The sequence below is a fragment of the Pan troglodytes genome, chromosome 18 (genome assembly GCF_028858775.2).
Source record: "Pan troglodytes isolate AG18354 chromosome 18, NHGRI_mPanTro3-v2.0_pri, whole genome shotgun sequence".
NCBI classification, from domain to species: Eukaryota; Metazoa; Chordata; class Mammalia; order Primates; family Hominidae; genus Pan; species Pan troglodytes.
Window position 1 is genome coordinate 44,181,895 of NC_072416.2, and position 19,948 is coordinate 44,201,842.

The 19,948-nt window shown below is 40.0% G+C and overlaps 1 long non-coding RNA gene and 1 pseudogene across 1 annotated transcript in view; both read right to left on the reverse strand.

Annotated features, from left to right (window-relative positions):
* Positions 1 to 19,948, reverse strand: part of LOC129137331 (uncharacterized) — a 105,516-nt gene that overhangs the window by 51,411 nt on the left and 34,157 nt on the right. The gene's annotated exons all lie outside the window — the stretch shown is intronic.
* Positions 2,101 to 8,663, reverse strand: LOC104002613 (angiogenic factor with G patch and FHA domains 1-like; annotated as a pseudogene).

The window sequence follows — 19,948 nt, forward strand, 5'->3', positions numbered from 1 at the left end:
TTGGCAAACATTTAAATATAAACCTTATATCTGAGTTTTATGTGCTGTATAATTTATCTAAGGCTTCACACTAGTAGTGTATCTCCTTTTGTGCAATGTAATTCATAATTTAGTTCTCACATATGGAACACAGCATACTTGGGATGCCTGCAGGCAGTTTATCTGGATTTATTCCATATGCCTCCTCAGAAGCTGAGCAACACACATGGATCTGACATCCTTCTGATCAGATGCATCTGAATGGAGCAATGGCCTCTTAGGTTGATACTTCTGTGGATCATTACCTTTATTTTCTTCTGGTCATGAAAAGTTTCCATAATTTTCTTTCAACTATATTAGGCATTTTGTGAATTCTTGTAACTTCTTGGTGATTTTAGTATCTGCATTAAGTTTTTAAAGCATGTTGTTTTCCTAAGAAGCAGAAATGTCAACAGTTGCATACATGAGTAAAATATTTTACATAGATTTTCTATGGCATAGATCATCCCCTCATGAGAAATTCCATGTTTCTTCATTTGAAATACTGCTCTCTTCCATAGACCATATTGTAATAATGTAGCAGGACAACCTGCCGACAAAACCCCTCAGACACCTAGTTAAAGAAGAAAGGGCTTTATTCAGCTGGGAGCATCAGCAAGACTCACGTCTCCAAAAACTGAACTCCCCAAGTGAGCAATTCCCGTCCCTTTTAAGGGCTTACAACTCTAAGGGGGTCTGCATGAGAGGGTCATGATCGATTGAGCAAGCAGGGGGTACATGACTGGGGGGCTGCATGCACCAGTAATCAGAACTGAACAGAACAGGACAGGGATTTTCACAATGCTTTTCCATACAATGTCTGAAACCTATTGATAACGTAACCAATTAGGTCAGGGGTCAATCTTTAACCAGGCCCAGGGTGCAGCAATGAGCTGTCTGCCTGTGGATTTCATTTCTTCCTTTTAGTTTTTACGTCTTCTTTCTTTGGGGGCAGAAATTGGGCATAAGACAATATGAGGGGTTGTCTCCTCCCTTAATAATTCACAGAATGTGATTCCTTTTTTACCATTAGAAAATTAATTATGTATTATGCACAAATTTCTGAAATACTGCACTGCAGTAAATAGTATATGGTTACAATTATTGTTTCATTTAACATAAAACTAATATGAGCAAAATTATTTACCTGAATTAAGATCTTTTGGCTTCAATTGCCATTCTATCTCATTAGCACTTCCCTACCTCCATAAAAGGCATCATTTGAATTTTTTGTTTAATTTAGAATTGTTCAAAAGAGGATTTTTTAATGTTATAATGTTTTTATTGCAATTGAGGACATTTTCAATAAATATCCTAAACTTAAGGCCTTGGCTAAGTATTTCTTTTGTACTAGAAATCAGATTTCTCTGGCACAACTCCACTGCCTGCAATAATATTTATGAAAACTACAAATGCCAGCACACTATTTCAACACTGTACTCAGTTGTTCATATCTAAATATCTCATTAGCTATGAAACAAGCCAAATATAAATGCTGAATATATAGCACAAATAAACAGATTCTTCACAGAAGACAACAATAACAGACTAATTTTCTACAATATGTCACCTGTTCATTAGTTCTTCAATAATATTATTTAAGCTGTTTCAAGTACAAGAAGTTCTTTTATCTAGGTTCTAAAGGGCATAAACAAAGATGCATATAGTCAGATTTATTTTTATAAACTATTTTTTTTTGCTGTGCGCCTTACCGTGACTATAAGGAGACAAGGACAAATGTACATTTAAGTTATTAGTTGTTATATGTGTTTTGCATATATGACTTTTTGCTTATATTGAAGTTGTAAATGACAAGATAAAATAATGAAGTTTGATAAACTTATCTGTGCCCTGTAAATTTTAGTCCACTTACTGTATAACTTGATTCAGTCATTATTTATTAGTTTAAAAGCTGGTTTTAAAAAGCTGCAAACTAAACTTTATTACACATTTCAAAATCAGGAAGAGGTAAACTGTGACAGAGCTCCCTTGTGCCACAGACTTTTTTGGGGAGAAATGTTCCACAAAAAATAAAATAAAATAAGTGTTTCCAAATTGTATTTTTTAAAAAGCTTGAGATTTTTTCTATCATTAAACTTCACTCTACAGTCCCTTTTACTCAAGGCATGGTTCCTGGGTCATCTTTTCAAGGTTTAGTTTCTGGGAACTTTTCAGCAAACCTTTCTCATGCTTTGTCCCAGTTTTTTGTTGTTGTTGTTGTTTGTTTGTTTTGTTTTGGAGAAGGTGAACATCTTCAATTGAGGATGGATTTCCTGTCTCCGAGCCTATGTGTGTTGGTGAACTTGACGCTAAATTGGAGTTTTCATTCCCCCATCATCTTCCTCAGTCCATCTCCTTTTTTCCAACCCATCTTCTTCAACGTCTTCCGACCTTTGTTGCTGTCAGTAATTTCAGAATGAATAGATGCAGAAGCATCATCTTTTTGGAAAGTTCCTTCACTTCCAATCTTCTCACTACATTTTCCAGCTCTATTTTTATATTTTGGAAGCTTTAGTGTCTATTCATCTTCATAGTCTGTATTCTGTAAACCATATTTTACTCACATTTTTAAAATTATTTTCTTATTTCCAAATCTTTTTCTTCTTAGTGTTGGACCAACAAACATTCACCTTTCTTATCAAGGTGAAAGTGAGCTCTGACCTGCTGTGGGTCACAGCCATCACAGGTATCACTGCCAGGGTGAATGCGAAAGGGTAACACAGTCTCTCCAATTTTCATTTCATGTCTATGTATGCTCAAGTATGTAAGGGTCACATTTAGCTTTCACTTGAACAATCCGTTTTTCACTAACAATTGTTCCATTTTGACCGTCTTGATCTACAAGGACATAACTTTGCTAGTCATGGTCAAATTTCTGCCTGAAACTTACAGACACCAACTTCAGGGATTCAAAGAAAGAGTATGCTCTAGATCATTTTCTCTTCCAATTGTAGCCGGTTTTACAGCAGTAATAATAAACAGTGACCCCGTATACAACACAGGTGATCTAATGGCAATTACCCTAATACATGGGGGCCAATGTTTTGTCTTATTTTCCTCCTCAGTGTCTTCTGCATTACATTGTCTTCACTGGTAATGTGAGTAGGGGCTGTGCTGGGGCCCTAAAGGATGTCTGCGGAGCCAGAGGCCACGGGAATGCCAGCGACAAAAGCCAGCCTGGCCATGGCTGGCTGCTGTGGCCCTCACAAGGATGCCCTGACACACGTTACCTGGAGCCATACAGGGTTGTGAGCAATGAGCAGGGGGAATGCTGATGGCTCTGCCCGAGCTGCAGGGCCTGGAAACCAGAAAACTCCTGGGAACTATGACATCTTCCCCAGCTGGAGGAACAGCAGGAGGAGTGTTGCAGAAGTCAACGGGCCAGAAGCTCTTGGGCCGTTCCTGGGTTGAGCCAGAAATGGCGGCCAAGAGAGTTTTCAATAAAGTTTACATGTGGCTAGATATGACCTGCTGATTACTCTTAATTTTTTTCACATTTATTGAGCTATGATTTACACATTGAAAAGTGTATATATTTATGGTATATATAATAGAGTGCTTTGAGGTGTGTATACATCTTTAAATTATCTCAGTGAAGCTGGTTAATCTATCCCCTCACATACATTATACATTTCTTTGTGTGTGATGAAAACACTTTAGATCTAATTTTGTAACAAATTTCAACTACACGTTGTTATTAAATATAGTCACCATTCTGCACATTAGGTCCCCAGCAGTTTTTCATTATATAACTGAAGGTATGCTGCTTTCAATGGTATCTCCCCACTTTTCCCCACTTTCTAGCCTGTGGTAACTACCATTCTATTGTTTCTTTTTTTTTTTTTTTTTTTTTTTTTAGATTCCACATGCGAGATCATGCAGTATTTGTCTTTCTGTATTTGGCATATTTCACTTAGCATAATGTCTTCAAGATTCATCAATATTGTCATAAATGAAAGAATTTCATTATTAAAGCTGAAATTATCTCTCTCTCACAGTTTATCCATTTGTTTGTATCAGAGGAGTGCAGATACCCTTGGCGATACTGATTTTATGTCCTTTGGCTATATTCTGAATTGGGATTAAGGGTAGATCAAGTTTAAAAATGTTAAGGAATCTCCATACTGTTTTTTTATAATGGCTGCACCAATGGACATGCTCAGCAACTGTCTACAAGTATCCTATTTTCTTTGCACCCTAACACATTTTATCTTTTAACTTTTTGATAATAGCTATCCTAAAACCATGATAAGGTGATATCTTACTATGATTTTCATTGTAATTACTCTTATAATTAGTAATGTTGAGAATCTTTTTATATACCTGCTGGCCATTTGTATGTCTTTGGAAAAAATGGCTATTTAGATATTTTCCCCAATTAATCAGGGAATTGGCTTGTGTTTCGTTCTGCTGTGAAGGTTTTTTTTTCTTCATATTGAGTAGTATTAAATATATTTTGGATAGCAACATATTATCCTACATATGGTTTACAAATATTTTCTCCCATCCCATATATTGCCTTTATATTTTGTTGATTGTTTCCTTTATTGTGCAGAAACTTTTTCCTTTGATATAGTTCCACATTTTAATTTTTGCTTTTGTTGCTTGTCTTCTTTGTGTTGAATCCAAAACATCATTGCCATGACTAGTGTTAAGGAGCACTTTTCCTATTTTTTTATAGAGGATTCACGATTTCAGTTCTTATGTTTAAGTCTTTATTTTAAACTCATTTTTGTGGTGGTATAAGAGAAAGGTTCACTTTTTGTGTATGCATATCTAGTTTTTCCCACACCATTTCTTGATGTGTCTATCTTTTCCTAATTATGTGAGATCACTCGACTGAATATGTGTGACTTTATTTCTCGGTCCTCTATTCTGTTCCATTGGTTTTTATGTAGATACTATAGTACTTTGATGACTATAGCTCTGTAACATAGTTTGAAATCAGGAAGTTTGAGGCTTTCAGCCTTTTTGTTCCTATCAGTGTTTGGCTATTTAGGGTATTGTGTGGCTCCATACAAATTTTACAATTGTTTGTTCTACATTTATTTTAATGGCATTAAAATTTTGATAGGAAGTTATTTATCTCTGCAGAAGAGTTTGTGTAGTACAGGTATTTTAACAATATTAATTTTTCGAATCCATGAACACAGTATATATTTCTCATTTTGTATTCTTCAATTTGTTTCATCAACATTTTAGTTTTCAGAATGCAGATCTTTAATATTCTTTGTTAAACTCATTCTATGTAATAAATTATATATTTCTTTCTATTTGATGTTGTAAATGGAATTATTTTTATTCCTTTTTTCAGATATTTTGTTGTTACTGTATCAAAATACAACTGATTTTCATGTTAATATTGTATCCTGCAACTCTACTGAATTAGTTTGTTATCTATAACAGGGTTTTGTTGTTGTTGTTGTTGGTAAAATGGTGGGCATTCTTAACCCTGAATACATTTTAAATTGATAGTTGCTATTATCATTTCATAATTCTTTAAATCTGACCAGATGGGTGTCTGCTGTCATGAATTCAGTGGAATTCAAATGTTCCACTAAAAATAATTGTGTGGGTTTTGCCTGCCCTCTGGGATGGGCGGCGCCCCGAGGGAGCCAGGAGATTCAGGACGGGGAGGGAGAAGCGCTCAGGGAAGAGGCTAAGCAGGGGAGGCAGAGAGGGGGTCAGGAACAGCAGCAAGGAGAGGGGTCGTGTCAGACCCAGTGGGGACAGAGAACGCGCCAGAAAAGAGATGAAGGGTGGGAGTGAGCAACAGGACTGCTTCCCCGCCAGGGCAGTGGGCAGGGAAATTTGCTAAAACTGCAAGCCCCAGTGAACAGTGCGGGCAGGGTGGGAGGGAGTGGAGAGGACCAGGAGGATCCTAAGGTCAGTTAGGAGAAAGGGACATTTCCCGGTTCCTTCACCTCTGCCCAGCGTTTTGCGGGCATGGCAGGCACCCCCAGGGGCAGAGCAGGGGAGAATGCGGCTCCCGGCGGGCTCGGAGAGCTGAGAGGCGCACACCCGTTTCACAGGGCCGGGGTGGTGGCATAAGCAAGAGATGGCTGCGGATCCCGCTGACCCCGCGGGTGGGAGCGGAGGGCGTGGGCGGGGCCGAGCTCAGGGGGCCCAGAGCAATGGTCTCCAAGTGGCCCTGGAGGTATCCACCCGCTCATGCAGTGGCCTTCCGGGAGAACAGTATGGAAGGCACGGTGGACACGCCCTTCCCAGCTGGAACATTCGTGAGCCTGGAATTTAAGCTGGGGCAGAAAAGCGGCAGGAAGAAGGACTGGAAGAAACCCGAGCGCAAAGTCCAGCCCAAGGGGAGGAAGCGGAAATGCCTGGCCTGAGTCAAACTGGGTTCTGAGGAGAAGGTTCCGGCACTGATAGTAACTATCCAGAGAGACGGCGGTTTGGCGGGAGCCTGAGGGGCACCAGGGACCCAGTACAGCTAGGGGGAGTGGGCGGTGAGGACCCCACAGCTACTGCTTCCCTGTACAGTTCGTCTTCTCCAAGGCCCGGCCCCCAGCTGAGCCCAGCACTGCATGGCGCCTCCTGGACCACTGTCGCGGGTGACCAGTGGAAGACCCCACCTCCCAGGGAGAGAACCCCACTATATCCCCAGCTAATACAGCTGCTTCTCCTACCAAAAATAAAAATGAATTAAATTTTTGTTCGGTCTTTGAAAATGGTGTGTATCCTCTATATACTGGTCAACATGCTGCCCATTTATCTACATGCCTAATTAAACTTTTGAAAGAAGTTATTTAACGTTATGATCCTTTATTATGACACAAAATAGTAAACTTTGTAATGGTTTTAATATCATCTAATATGATTTAAAATATGTCAATTTGTCATTGCCAATGAATCTTTGTGTTACTTATTTTACACTGTTAAATATTCTGTCTACAAATGTCTAATGGCTTACAATCTTGCCTAACATATTGTATCTGCTAAGTACTAACTACTCTAATTCAACAAATTTTCTTTTTACACCATTCTTAAAATACAATATCATTTTGTATTTATTTTTATTAAAATTATTTTTCTGCATCATCTAAATATTTATGAAAATTATGTGGTCTATTCAGTCTGCCCTCTTGATGAAAGTCAGGGTCTTTTTCTCTTTATTAGTATGTTAGTACAAATGCAGTTTCATTACAGGAACATGTTGTACAGTGATGAAGTATGGGCTTTTGTGTAACAATCATCTGAATGGTGCTCATTGTCCCAATTAGGTATTTTCTCATTCCTAAACCCTCTACCAACCTCCCATCTTTCTGAGTCTCCAGTGTGTATTCTTCCAGTCTCTATATCCAAGTGTATGTATTATTGAGCTACCACTTATAAGTGGGAAACTTCAGTATTTGATTTTCTGTTTCTGAGTTATTTCACTTACAATAATGGCCTCCAGTTCCATTCATGTGGCTGCAAAAGATGATTTTATTCTTTCTGACTGAGTAGTATTCCATGGTATAAATGTATAGTCAGTCATTGATAAATTTCAATTGATTGATAAATTTAAATTGAAGATATGCTACTGTGAATAGTGCTTCAATAAACATATGAGTGTGGGTATCTTCTTTACATAATGAATTATTTTCCTTTAAGTAGATACCCAATAGTGGGAGTGCTGGATCAAATGGAAATTCTATTTAGTTTTCTGAAAAATCTCTGTATGCTTGCCAATATCTATCCTTTTTCTGCTTTGTAATAATTAGCCATTATGAAAGTGTAAAATGTGATTGTAAAAAATTGTACAAAATTTCATTGTGATTTTTAATTAGCATTTCTCTGATCATTGGCAATGTTGAACATTTTTTACATGCTTGTTGACCGTCATTGGTCAACAAGCTTTCCAGGTTCACACCATTCTCCTGCCTCAGCCTCCCGAGGACTACAGGCGCCAGCCACCACCCCCGGCTAATTTTTTGTATTTTTAGTAGAGACGGGGTTTCACTGTGTTAGCCAGGATGGTCTCAATCCTGATCCGCCCGCCTTGGCCTCCTGAAGTGCTGGGATTACAGGCGTGAACCACCGCGCCTGGCCTCCTGTAATCTTACTTTAGGAGAAACCGCTTCTAATTTTAGGCATTTGTTCATAGCAGGTGCTAAATGAACCAACGCCAAATTAGCATTGTTTTTAGGGTAATAAATCTACATATCTACAGTGAGAACTACTCACTGTACAGGATTTTGTCTTCTGACCAATGACATGATTCTGTCTTTCGTAGGCTACTCCAAAACTTCTATAATGATGGTAGAGTTCAGTGAAGTGGAGCCTCAGGCCTGCCATCCCCATGCTTCTGGCAAGCAGCAGCATCTCCCCTGAGCATGGTGGCATAGGGCATGCCATTAAAACCACCTTGCTGCTGTTCATCTCCACATACTAAGTTGCTGTACACTTTGCAGTGGAATTCCACCTTGCTGCGTCTGGTTGGCCAGAAGCCCTACAGGTAGAATGGGATGGTCAGGAGAGCACATTGAGAGAATAAATGGGAGCTTAGAGTTTGCCTACCTTGCTGCCCCTGCCCATGGGTCACAGCCCTCACCTAGCTGTCCAGCTTGTATGTCTACTGAAGGCTGCTGAACTTGTTCTCCATCACAGAGGTGGTGTGACAGCAGTCTGAGGGCACCACACTCCATGACCGGGCTCTACTGCTGGTGCCACAGCTCCAGGTGAGCTGTGGGAAGGCAGGTGAGCCAAAGACAGGTCCCGCCTTCCACATCCAGGCCACACTCCCACCAACTTCCAGGCCCACCTCGATATTCTGATGTGATGCTCTTTTCAGTGCTCTTCTCATTACCTGAGAAAATTTTATATTATTATATCATAAATATGATAAATATTATGACATCACAAGATATTATGACATCATAATTCATATGTATTTATAACATCAAAATATATTATGATAAATATGACAAATATGATAAAGATGATATGACATCACAATATATTACAGCATAATTCATGTAACATCACATAATTCATATAACATCACAATATATTATGACATCATAAACACTATGTATTGTGACATCATTGTATATTATGATGTTATAATATGCATCCACTGTGACATCACAATATATCATGATGCCATGATGTGCTTGTATTAAGACATCACAATATATTATGATGTCATCATGTGTAGGTATTATGACATCACACCATATTATGACATCGTAATTCGTATGTGTTGTGACATCACTATAATTATGACTTAACAATTCATATGTGTTATGACATCACAATATATCATGACATCATAATTTATATGTATTATGATGAATTCATGTTACATAATTTGCACATAATATGATGTATTACAAATTATTATGTAATTCATATGTATTACATGTGTATTAGATTGCTCTGGATGCCCTGGGCTCTGGGGGGCAGGCTGGGGGTGGGAGCAGGCACCCAGGTTGCAGAGGGAGTGATTGGGGCACAGGGCCCTGGGGTTCCAGGAGCAGTAAAGAGGTCAGGACAGGCCTGTGGGGACTTAGATGTTGGCTCTGGGTGAGATTGTTACTGCAGATGTGAGCACACCAGTGATCGGGGGCTCAGGTGACTGCCGTGGGGCAGATGGACAGAGGGGTTAAGGCACAAGGAGACAAAAGCTATAGCACAGCAGGAGGGGAGGGTGGTTGTGGGTGCTGTAAAAGGGGTGCCAACAGCATTTTGGGGGAATGGGCAGTGGGTGTGAGAGAGCAGGCAGGGGGATAATGCCCAGGCATTCTGGCCTGGAACAGTGGCAGGTGGACTTTGCCCAGCTGCGGAGGGGTCTGTCAGGGAGATAGGGCTTCTGATTTCAGAGGAGACCAGAGGTGTGCTCATGCAGATGAAGGTCCTCATGGGATGGACATGGAAGGGGCAGCTACAACCTGGGGACAAATGGTGGTGGGCTGAGCCCCTGGGACTTCTGGAGTGAGCAGGCAAGAACCTGAGGAGGAGCCAGGCAGGGAGCCAGAGGCAGAGGGTAAAGAGTAAAGCAGAGCCCAGGAAAGGGGCAGATCCAGCAAGTAGATGAAAATTTCCCCTCACCTGCCCCGTTGGCCTCTGTCCCTGCCCACACGCCCTAGTGCCCTCGCCCTGAGTTTATGCTTGTCTCTGCCTACCTGGCCATCCCAGACAGGTGTGGGGTAACTGTGAGGGAAACTGAAGGGCCACTTTCAGAAGGCACAGTCTAGAAGTGAACAGCATTGAGTCACTGTCGTCTCCCAGTCCTGGGAAGAGCCTCTGCCACAACCCGCTGAGCTGTCTTCATCACCAACGGGTCTCCTTCCCCCACCCCTGGAGGTCCAGAGGACAGCTCAGAGGTGTGATTGGTGCCTCTTCCCAGTGTCTCTCTACACTGCTCCTGCCTGTGCCTCAGCATCCTCCTCCGAGAGGTGGGCCTGTCGCTGCACGTGAATGGCGAGCAGGTCACTGTGGGGAAGGGGCTCCTCCTTCCTCTTTCCTGGGCTCCTGGTGCCTGTCTCCTGGGGGTATGGCAATCCAGCCTACCCATGAGTCCAGGCAAAAAGGCAGTCCTACTCCAGCCCCCAGAAAGAAGAAAAACTAGTTGAGCTTTCGGGGTAGGAATGGTGAAAGCCTGCACACTAGGACAAAAAAGAGTTGAGGCCTCCAGGAGGCCATCCTTACTGGTGCCCGCTGGGCCCTGGAGCTGTGCAGGAGGTGGCTTAGGGACTCAGAGACTTGTGGGCCAAGGCTTCTCAGCTGCTTCTGAGGCTCCCAGCTCTGCAAGGGGCTGGGTTTGCCCTCCTGGTAAAGTGCTCCCAATGCCTGTCCTGGCTTGTTCACTTAGCTGGGCTACCTGCTGGGCCTCCGTCTTCGTGGGAGCTCCCATTGTGCCTCTCTGGGTGAGTGGGGGCTCCTCTGGAAACTCTGTTCTTCCCTGAGGCTTTCAGTCCAGGATAAAGCACCCCAACTTCTCAGCAGGAGTAGCCACTGGGGGAAGCAGAGGGAATGGGATGGGACACTTGGCCCAACTCTGAGCATGACTGGGCAGGGACATCGTGTTGTAGCTCCTGGGAGCCTCATGCAGTGCAGGAAGAGGTCCTTGAAAGGCCAACACTCTACCTACACAGAAGGGAAAACTGAGGCTGGGGGTGGGCAGGGCGACCTTGAATTGGGGGTCTGGTCAGATGGGTCTCTGCTCCTCACCTCAGGAGCTATGGCCTTCATGTGCACTTCCACCAGCAGAGGTGCCTTACTGGACTTGGCCCCAGTGGATGGACAGGAAACTTCCAGCCATGGTGGCCACCCAAACCAACTTTCACTGCCTGGCTCCTGGCAACCCCACCCTCTCCATCTCCTGGCTCCCATTTATCTGCTTTTTATTTTCAGGAAATTGTGGGCACCAGCTCAGGAGAGGCAGCAGGAGCCACCACTCAAATTTCTGGTCTCCTTTAATTAATTCTGTGAGAGAGGATTCTAGGGTGAGGGCAAACCTGGATGAGGTCTTAGGAGAGGATGGATCTGGGCAGAGCTGCGACAGAAAGTGGGCCTCATGCGTCTGACGTCTATGATGGTGGAGTATTTCCAGTTCTGTCTTTCCTAAGTCTGCCCAATGGAAACTTGACTCCTTGAGTTTGTGTGATTTTAATCTATTTTAGCCATTTCCCTGTTAGTTTTTATAACACACAATTACAAGGAATTTAACCAAACTCTTAGGGTTTTTTTAGGAAAATTATATGAGAAGCTAAAAAAATTATTTTTACTAAGGTAAAAGAAACAGGAATAATCACAACAATAGCAATAATTCTTCTGTCCATGAATAGCCTTTCTGGTGGTAACATTAGAACTCACAACAACAGCCTGAGGGAAGTGGAACAAATGCAGCCAAAGTCCCCTCTACACCTCCCTTCTCTCTTCTGACCACAGAATGTTGAATTCAATCATTTAGCCATTTGCTCTGGAATGAAAGTATCTGGACAGCAGAAACCATGAATGTTTCATCTGTTTTTCTAATGGTCATATGATATAGTTTAGATGTTTGTTCCAAATCTCATATTGAATTTTAATCCCTAATGTTACAGGTGGGGCCTGATGGAAGGTGGTTGAATTACAGGGATGGATTTCTCATAGCTCTCTGCTGTCCTTGTCATGGTAATTACCCACGAGAGCTGGTGGTTCAAAGTGAGATGTATCTCTCCCCCATCTTTCTTTCTCCCACTCTTACCACATGAGATGCCTGCTCCTCTTTCATCTTTCACCATGATTGTAAGCTTCTTTATATGTTAGTTGTTACAAAATTTAACTCAATATTTTCATAAAATTACCTGACAAAACTTTGTTATCATATCATAAATATGATAAATATATTATATAATCACAATATAGTATATCATTTGTGTCATGACATCACAATATGTCATAATCTATATATTATAACATAACGATATATTATGACATAATTAGTACATATTATGATGTCACAATATATTATGACATCAAAATTCATATATTATGATATCACAATATATTGTAACATCATAATTTGTATGTATTATGACATAAGAATATATTAGGACATAATTTGTATGTCTTATAATATCATAATAACATATAAAACTGTGTTAGGTAATTTTGTAAGACAATTGAGTTAAATTTTGTAACAACATTAACATATAAATTTAATGGAACTTAAGAACATTATCTGCTCTTGTGTAAATAACTGCTTTATGATATTATGATAAAATAATATATCAAAATTTGTTTATATGTCAAATAAATTTTATATGATATTATGGTATCAATGTATAATGCTATTATAAGTTCCATTTAAATCTTATTTAAATTCAGACAGTTTTGTTAGGCAGTGTCCGTATGTCTACCATCTGATATTTTTTTGGGTTGCACTATTTGCATAGACGGCACAGCTGGGGAAACACAGACTCACCCAGGACAGGCTCTTCCCTGAATCTTTCCCCTCCTCAGGGAATCAGTTCTTCCATCAACCAAGTCATTTTAGAGTGGAGGCCGAGTAGTCTCTGACATAAAAGGTCTCATTTCAGCATCCTCTTCTCAGAAGAGGGGAAAACAAGAAGGTCCTTTTAGGTGACACTTGCTGGGACATACACTAAGCCTTCTACGGTTTGAGAGCTCTAACCAGCAGATACAGACTTCACAGTAGGAAGGGATGAGGCAGCTGTCCTGATCCTGGAGCTCCACCATACCTTGTCCCATCTCGTGTAAGCAATTTTTAGAGGCTGCTCTGGAATATCTCGATGGTGGATGTTAGGAAACCACACAGGCTTTGGTGGGACTCAGGTGGTGTCTGTTGTGTGAGTACAGGAGCTGAATGCTCAGGATCTAGGCTGTTTTTCTTGTGGTCAGTTGGGTTACCTGTTTGGGACCAAGTCCATTTTTACTAGGGAGGTTGAATAAATACTACAGAAAAAAGTGGAGCTCCTAGGATGACTGAGGAAGGGTGACAAATAGGGAAGTTTCTCTCTCCACCTAGACTTTTTGCTACCTCAGGAATCAGGGGCTGATTAAGTTAGCATCAGCTCTAATCTAATCAATTCAATTCCATTGTATTTGATCTAACTATCATCCCTATCGTTAAGGTAGAAAGGGCCATTTTATTTGGTATTTACTTTTCTCTACATTTTTATTTTATAATATATGTTTGTATCTAATACAATCAACCATAATTTTAATTTGACATTTCCAAGCATTTGAGAAATTATAATATCCATGTACATGATTTTAACATTATGTAAAATTTTCTTTCTTTGCAAAATATATGACACATTTCACTATAAGTATGTTTAAGTCTGCATCTTGAAAAATAAGCAGTAACTTAATTACTTCCAGGTAGGAATTGGGACAGAAATTAGAATAAATGATTCCCTTATCTTCTGATTCCTGTGCCCCGGCTTTGTTTTTTTGTTTTATTTTGTTTTTTAGGGTTTTTTTTTTTTTGGACACTATGATAAGACCCAGAAAATGTCTCCCCTTAACTTTGTTTAGGTCCCTAGTAAAACTATATGGCATGAAACTTTTCTAATTGAGGCCCTAATGAGTAGCAGGAAAAAGAAAACTATTCAGCCAATAACAGTAAGACATGGCCAGCTGACGGGCATATAAAAGGCAGGCCAGCAGGATAACACATAGTCTGAATCTGGACGTGTAAGACAGAGCATGTTTCACTTGAGCTTGAACACGGGAAAAGGAAATGAAGACCCTGATTCCCCACTGCTCCTCCATCCAATGCCCCACTGACCAGCCTTCTTTCCAACAGATCTCCTTTACAGAAAAGGGCTCAGGTGAAAAGAGATTATTCAAAGAAAAAGGCAAGACCCCTTCCTCCCATTCCAGTGAGGAGCACATGCAAAGGCAGGGTATGGCCTTGGGCTGTTCCTATGGAGGCTGGAAGGAGGTTTGGAATCAGGGATACTGAAGTATGGTCTTTGGTGGGGTTTTATTTTGAAATTGGAAATGGGAAATGGCTTACATTCCCGAGGACACTTTGAGAAACGTATTCACTCATGACAGTGGCAGAAGAACTTCACTTGAAAGACTGATCCACAAATACTTGTCAGAGACAGATTATGGGACTCTGTGCCTGGAAGAATTGAGTCACCTAAACTCCATGTTGTGCTAGGATCAAAGCCAAATGAGGAGAAGAATTTTATCATACAGTAGATTCCATCCATTCACTATACTTTTCTAACTGAGTTGTCCTACATGCAAGTACATGTCTGTCTTCTGTGCTGTTCCTGTAAGTTTGCTATTAAAATACATTAAACTAAAAAAAAAAAAAAAAAAAAAGAATTCTGAATAAACTAAGCTCAAAGACAGAAACACACAGCTAGATCTGGTAAAATTAGACTCTTTGAAGGTAAAAAGAGATGGCAGCAACACCGTTTCCCCTGGCAAGGAAACTGGGAGCTCTTTGGCAGCCAGGGCCTTAGAGATCCTGGACTTTGGAGAACAGAGCAGAGCTTGGTTTGGTGGCAACTTCAGCTCCTGTGTGTTCAGGATGAACTAAGTCTTAGGGTGTTTGGTTGGAGGCACTAACTCAAACTCTCGTTTTATCAACAGATCAACAGAACCGGAGTCGAGCTCACATGAGGGAAACTCCAAGAAAAGGAAAATCAGTTCCAAGGACGGCTGCCAAGACAGAGCAAGTAGAATTTTTTTTTTTTTTTTTTTTTGCCCCCAAGGGCAAACAAATAGGAGACTTTTATACAGGGCTGGAACAGCAAGGAGGCTTCTTAGAGACTGGGAAATTTCTTGAGATCCTGGCACTTAGAGAATATGTGGGGACTCAAAAGAGGTTAAGCTTCACTTCATTAAAGTGCTGAGATGGTCAGGATGGAGAAGAGACAAATGAAGTTCACCTGAAGGTGCAAGGGAGGTTGTGGAAATGAGGGTCTGTGGGCACTTTTCTGGAGAGTCTCTCGCTCACATGCTTCCTCTGCAGAGACCTGTCCAGGAGAGGAGCGCAGCTTGATGTTGAAAAGGAAACTAAAGCCCTCCACCCCTGTGCACAGCAGTGAAATCCAGGAGACCTGTGATGCCCACCACAAAAGGCCTTTCATGGCTCACACTGGGTGCAACAAGCGGCACAGGCCTCAGGCTCCAGGAGTTCAATAGCCGTCACTTCAGAAAGCTTCGTGACTTTGCAAGGTAGGTCAAAGGCCATTTATCAAGACCTACTCCAGGTGTTGGTGCAGCAGCTCCATTCTCCACTGACCTGGGAGCAGCTCACTCGGCTTGCTTGGCTCTTGGGACCTCTGTGCGCTCAAGTGCAGACATTCTATATTATGGCCACCCAGGCAGGTTATGTCTTTCCTGCTAAGAAATGGCTTGCTTCAGCCACACTCCTGGCCCTGGGGATCCAGCCATGGATAGACAAGCCCACCCCTTGCCTGGGCAGGAGATAACTGAGCCTCTCAGTGGATCAGATGAGGCTTGAGCTGGCTGCACTCACACCCTATTCAGCAGAGAATGCAGCTCTTGGAATGAGAATAATAACCTGCTACTTCTCAGATTCTTCCAGATAAGCAACAATGACAATTTTAGATGCACTATGTTAATACATGACAAAACCTGAAGCAGTCATAGGAAAGGGACTTGAACAACATACTCAAAATGGTGAAACCTGCATTTTGTAGAGGGCTAAGATTCTAAACAAATTTTATATTTCTTGTTAGACGTTTGATGTCTTTTGGATGTCTGAAAAAGTCTTGCATTTCTGTATTATCAAACAAATATTGGAATGTAATCATTCATATGCCTTTGCATATTTTAAATTGTAGAAAAATAAATATAAAATTATATTCTCTTTTAATTTAGAAAAGGTTGTAACCTCTCACTCTCCCACGCTGAACCCATGGAGGACTAGTATCCACAAGCCTTTAATAGTACTCCCTACGGAAAAATGTCAATATATTTTTATAGTTTAATAAAATTATGGTGAAATCACTACACAAGGTGTTTACTATTAATATTTTTACATAAATTGAAGTCAAGATATGTTAAATGTAATTGATTATACTTATTTATTCTTCACACAACTCACATTTGCCTCATTTTAAATTTTCTAAATTTAAACTTTCTTCTATTTGATACATTTCAGTTGATCGTACTGTATTGTAGGACATTAAATGTAATATATTGTCGTTTATTTCACATATTGCTATATTTATATTTTTCTTCTTGAATTTTACAGTGAGATGAAATCTTTCATCATCTAAATGTACTTTTGTTCTTTGCCTGATAATTTTCATACACATAATGATACAAACATTAATGTTTTTGAGAATATTCAATTTTAGATAATTTTGTATTTCATCCATACTGAACTTGTATTTACTCTATGTGTGAGTTAGAGGACTTTTTATCTTCACTTCTTCTTTATTTTCACCCTGACCTCTCCACACTCCACAGCTCTTGTTTTAGTCAAAGAATAGTGATTTATCATTCCAGTAAATGGAGCCAATTCAATGAAAATATACAAATATACCTTGGAGATATCTAGTTTTGCTCTAGAGCAGTGCAATAAGACAAATATCACAATAATGTGAGTCACACAGCTTTTCTTGTTTCTCAGTGCATATAAAAGAGATATTTACACTGTACTGTAGAATAAGACTGAAACAGACTAGGTTTACAATAACAATGTATATACCTTAATAAAAAATGTACTTTATTGATAAAAATGCTGACAAAGATACACACACACACACAGATCACATGATGTTGGAAAAAATATTGTTGACAGAGTCACTGAAGGTAAGGTTGCCAAAACCCCTCAATTTGTAAGAAATCCAACACTTGGGAAGCACAATAAATTGCAATAAGACAAGGTATGCCTTGTAACAGTCAATGTTCACTAGTAATATACTTAGAAATCACACATAAAAGATATTACATGTGTATAAAAGTAATTAACAAGTTACAGAATGGGTAGGAGATAAAAATTACAAAATGATTTACAAGGTAAATTAAAAGGGAGACCAAGCCTGAAACATTCCTGAGCAGACAGAATCAGTTAGACCTTTTCGGTGACCTCATCTTGTTGACTTGCAAACAAGCAAAACATAATGTGAGCTATTTTTGTGAATACCTGTATTAAAAATCAACAATAACAGAACTTAAGTTTATCAGAAGTACCCAAGAAGGTATAGTAATATATGTCTATAAGATAAACCAAAAAAGACAGTTTTTTAACTGCAACTAATCAAATAACTTAAATATTTTCCTTCTGCATATTTTCAATACAATCTTACCTCTGACACTTTGTCATTTAAATGCTAAACCTTTTTTGGTCTCATGTTCCACAATTCATTAGTTGCTTCCTACTCAAGAAAATGTTTTTTGAAACAGATTCCTGCTCTGTCGCCCATGCTGGAATGCATAGACAGAATCGGAGCTCTCTGAAGCCTTACATCCTGAGCTCAAGCCATCCTCCCACCTTACCCCATGAGTAGCTACAAGTACAGGAATGGACCTCTACACCCAGCTAATTTCTTCTTATTTTTTCATAGAGATAGGGTCTTACTATGTTTCCCAGGCTGGCCTCAAACTCCTGGGCTCAAGTAATCTCTCACCTTGGCCTCTCAAAGTGCTGGAATCACAGATATAAGCCATCATTCCCAGCCAATAAAACTTTTAAAATTTGTATTGTGCTACAGTTTACTTTTTAACAGGACAAAGTAAAATAAACTAGCCATACATAAATCTAACAAAAATTTGTAAAAAGTATGAGAAAGATCATAAAAAGTTTTTGAAATATGAGAAAATCAGCATAAAAAAGTGGAAAACCACATCATGTTCTAAGATAGAAAAACTCAATATTACTCAATCATCAATTTGTTAGAAGTAGTTCAAAAATTTAATTTTGTCCCAATTGACATACCATCTGGTGGAGAAAGCAGGCATTTTATTGCGGAACTCGTATAGATGAAAACACAAATAAGAACAGCTGAGAACACTTTGAAAAAAATAATTAGAGTGGCTATTACACTCTATGAGACAAGTTGATTAATGAATATATGGATAGCTCAGTGGAAGTATAAATTCAAAAATAAACCACAGTACATGAGAAAGTGTCTTTGTTCAGGCTGCTAAAACAAAGTACATTAGACTGGGTCATGTATAAATAACAGAAATGTATTGGTCACAGTTCTGGAAGCTGGAAAGTTCAAGATCAAAGCACCAGCAAATTCAGTGGCTGGTGAGGGTCCCATTTCTCATAAATGATGCCTTCTTGCTGTGTCCGCACATGGCAGAAGGGACAAGGGTGCTCGCTTCAACCTTTATTACAGGGTATTCATTACATTAACGAGGATGAAGCCCTCCTGAGTTAGTCACATCCCAAAAAGCTCCATGTTTTAAAACTATCACATTAGGGATTAAACTTTTACAAATGAGTTTTTAGAAGGAGACACAAGTTCAGATCATAGCAAAACGTAAATTGGCAATAAAAACTACAGCTGGGGAGCCATCATTAATGATTTGGGTTTAGGAATCTGATGTTTCTATCATAAAGGTAAAAAATCATGTACTAATTATAACCTGCAATAAAATGAAGGTCAAATGAAAGATAAATCTATACTGAAAAAAAAAACAAGTTTTTACAAGGTGAATTCTTACAGGTTGTATCAGGATTTTTGTGGTTTCTGGGGATAAATAAGACCCCAGATTTTTCTCCTGTGACTTTTTTACTGATGTTTCTGACACTCTTACTCAATTTCAAAGTGGAAAATTATCCTTTCTGTTTCTGTCTATGAGAAATTCAAAATAAAATTGGCCTCCATATGCCGGATCCTAAAACAATTATTCACTCAGTGGTGCTCTGCTGAGGAAGGGCACTGAATCTCACACGCACAGAAACAGCATGTTCTGTCAGATACAGGACTTCTCCTTGAGGCAGAGCCTCATCACTCATACATAATCAGAGGTTTTCCCAGGCATGCACTGCTCTGCGCCCTCCCACACAGGCTCAGCCCTGAGCATCTGACTCTGAAGGTGACTGATGAACATGTTCCCTGGCACTCTAATTTACAGGGATTTTGTTTTCTCTTAATGATCTCTTCCAGAGCTCTAGGGTCTTTCCTGAGTCCAGCTACCACATACAGATAGAGACTGAGAGATTTGGACAGAAGCTTTGACCCTCACTCTGAGCCCTGCCCTGTCCCATCAGCTTTTCTAGAAGTACAATGTTCTAATTACTCCTGAGAGACCACATATCAGGGCATCTCTCTGTGCCAATAGTTGAATAAAAGTGAGAAGAGAAACAGGCAAGAATTTCTGCTGAGGGCTGCATCTAATGGTCTACTTGCCAGACTTATATTTCTATTTTACACAAATATTGGCAAATATAATTTCATCTCTAGATTAAAAATTAAAGAAGGAACCACAGAGTAATGAGAAAATGGAATCAATGCTCTATAGAATGCAGCTT